Source organism: Lactuca virosa, chromosome 4 (genome assembly GCF_052849685.1).
Source record: "Lactuca virosa cultivar CGN04683 chromosome 4, Lactuca_virosa_CGN04683_v6, whole genome shotgun sequence".
NCBI lineage: Eukaryota > Viridiplantae > Streptophyta > Magnoliopsida > Asterales > Asteraceae > Lactuca > Lactuca virosa.
This window is the reverse complement of record NC_136429.1, coordinates 333955242-333958569: the sequence shown is the minus strand read 5'-3', so window position 1 is coordinate 333958569 and position 3328 is coordinate 333955242.

The following is a 3328-nucleotide window of genomic DNA, read 5'->3' as shown; positions in this document are numbered from 1 at the left end:
GGTCTCGAACCATTTAGGCTTCAATATGATACATGGTAAGAAAGTCTGGCACAAACAGAACCCAACGTTGATGATGTTGAACCATGTTCAACGTTCCAAGAAAATGAAAATGGTGATTAAAATAGCCCATCATTATAAGCCAGCCAAAGTGTTGAGTCTAGTACAAGTAATGAGATTAGCACCGACACATAAGTGAACCCAAGAGGTGAAGAGAATGAAGCCGGCCACTCACATACTGATTTCGAATATCAAACCAGAATCACTAGAACAAGATCTCAACCTCAAAATTTTAAGGACTACTTCGTGAAGCTTCCCCCTTCATCTAGTCATGAACAACCCGTCTCCGATCAAGAAGCCTCGACGGTACATCCACTTTCTAACTTTGTTTCTTATAAAAGTTTTTTGAAGAAAACATAAAGCTTATCTTGTGTCCATTTCTTCAAACAATGAGTCAAATACTTTTAATCAAGCTTCTCAGGATGAACTATGGCATGAAGCTATGAAAAGGGAAGTTAGAGCTCTTGAAGATAATGAAACCTACAAGTTGCCAGCATTGCCTAAAGGAAAACAAGCTATTGATTAGAAATGGGTTTATAAAATAAAATATAAACCAAATGGAGAGGTGGAACGATACAAGGCACAGTCAGTTGAAAAGAGATTTACACAAATGGAAGGAGTGGATTATCATGACACATTTGCCCCTATTGTAAACCTCGTCACCATACACACCCTTCTCACAGTTGCAGCTAAAAGGGACTGATTTGTTCACCAACTTGACGTGAACAATGCATTTTTTGCATGTAGATTTAGAAGAAGAAGTTTATATGAAGATCTCACAAGGGTTTTTTAAAAAAGGCGAGACTCATGTATGCCTTCTACAAAATTCTCTTTATGGACTAAAACAAGCTTCGAGCAATTGGTATCAAAAGTTCACAAAGCTTCTTTTAGATGTAGGCTTTTATCAATCAATGGATGACAATTATTTATTTTTATGGAATAAAGATAATGTTTATATTGCCATAGTGATTTACTTAGATGATGTTATAGTGGTTGGAAATAATCTAGAACAAATTCAACAAACTAAGAGACGGCTTGATGAAGCATTAAGTATAAAGGATTCGGAGCAATTAAGATACTTTCTTGGAATAGAAGTTGCTAAACCAAAAGGGATTAGTTTTGAGTCCATGCAAATATGTACTAGATATTCTCAAGGACAGTGGGATGCTTGGCTGTAAACCTAGTTCGTTTCCCATTGAGCAAAATTGAAAGCTAGATCGAGGAGAGAAAAAAAAACCCGTAGATGTTCGTCAGTATCGTCGACTTATTGGGAGGTTGTTATATCTCCAAGCTACACGACCTGATGTGACTTATGCAGTAAATGCATTGAGTCAGTTTGTTGCTAACCCAAGACGAAGTCATATGGAGGCGTTGAATCAGGTATTACGGTATTTAAAGGGAACAGCAGGACAATGGATACTTTTACCCAAAGATGGTGATCTAGTTTTAACTGCCTTCTGTGATTCTGATTGGCTTGGGTGTCAGTTTACTAGACGTTCAAGGACGGGTTATCTACTCATGCTTGGACGTGCTCCTATTTCATGGAAAACTAGGAAGCAATTAGTAGTTTCATGCTCATCCGCTGAGGCTGAATACCATGCCTTGGCATCTATCATTAGTGAAATTTTGTGGGTTCGTTGGCTTCTCAAGGATTTGCAAGTTTACATTAATACCCTACCATTTTATATTGTGACAATCAGACTGCACGACACATTGCAAACAATTTTGTCTTCCATGAATGGACAAAACATGTTGAAATGGATTGGTTTTTTTTCGTAAAAGGGTTGCCTCTAAAGAAGTTTACCAATGCAGATAGACAGCAAAATGCAAGTAGCAGATCTTTTAACCAAAGGCTTAGGCACAACTCAGTTTTAGTTTCTACTTGGGAAGATGGGCATTATCAAATTACATGCTCAAATCTTGAGGGGAGTATTTGATTATATTTATCATGTTTATTGTTTTATATTTATCCCATATGTTTAGATATTAGTTGTTATCACCTCACGTAAACTATATAAGCCTTTGGATGCTTTTCACTCAATAAGAAATCAATACCTACTGATACCATCAAATTCTAGATAGTTTGATTATATAATTCCACATCGTATATTTATATTTGATCATTTTTATAAGTATAAAACATATAAAATTTGAGTATTTATAAAAATTATATTTCGTATAAATGCTTGGGAAATTGATCATTTATTTTTCATACATATTATAGTTGTTTATAAGATACGTGATTTATACTCATATATATACCTAAATATGTCCTTATAACAATTATTGTTATTTCCGTCGTCTATTTTAAAATTAGCGAATTTACTCTCTAGAAATATTTTGTACATGTCCGTTTGTTCGTGATGATTCCAAGAATATAACCGGAATTAAATTCCTACATATGGAACAAATATCATTCAAGTTTCACTTAAATCAGATTCTGGTTCAACTGTTTCCACTTGTTTGATTTCGTTTCATGTTAAAAGTATTACGGAACTTTGAAATCAAATATTATTTCTAAACCTAAGCATCAATGGATTAAACTGTCAACAATTTAAAATGAATGGCTTAAATTGTTTCTAATAATCGGTAAACACATCATAGATTCTGTTAAAATAACATTGTTGGTGGTTGACCGACAAATCTTGGACTAATTTTAACAATTGTTACAAACGGCCTGAAGTTGGCGAGTGAAGTTTTTACTGCTTGAAGGTCTTGCGCCCAATATTTGTTGAGTTAGTGGAGGTAAATAGACCCAACCATAAGGCTGGTTTGTTGGTGCCAACGAGTAGGACTGAGAAGGTTGTTGAAGCAGTCCGTTGGTAGGATGTTGGCTGTTGTTAAAGGACTGCTGTCGGCGGTTGTTGTTGTGCTGCTGGCAACGGTCTTTTGATGGATGTCGATGGTCATTCTGGTGGCCCGAGCAGTGATTTCCTCCGAAGTGAAGAACATTAGATGAAGAGGAGTTGTTTGTGTGAGCCGGAACTCGAGAGTGACGAGGATTGTTGAGGCGGGTTTCTTCTAGTTCAAGCATGGAACATACTTCTGAAAAAGTAGGAAACGAAACACGGTGGCATATGAGAGTGGCGATATTATCAAATAGAGTAGAAATATCATTGATTGTGTAGATAATAAGGTGCTTGTCTTCAATCTTCGATCTTGCATCCAAGTTTGCAAGAAGATCAGCAATGCTTTGAACTTTGGTGTAATAGGCTTGAGCGAATAGATCTCCCAAGGAGATGGAACACATTTCACTGTCAAGCTGCATAAT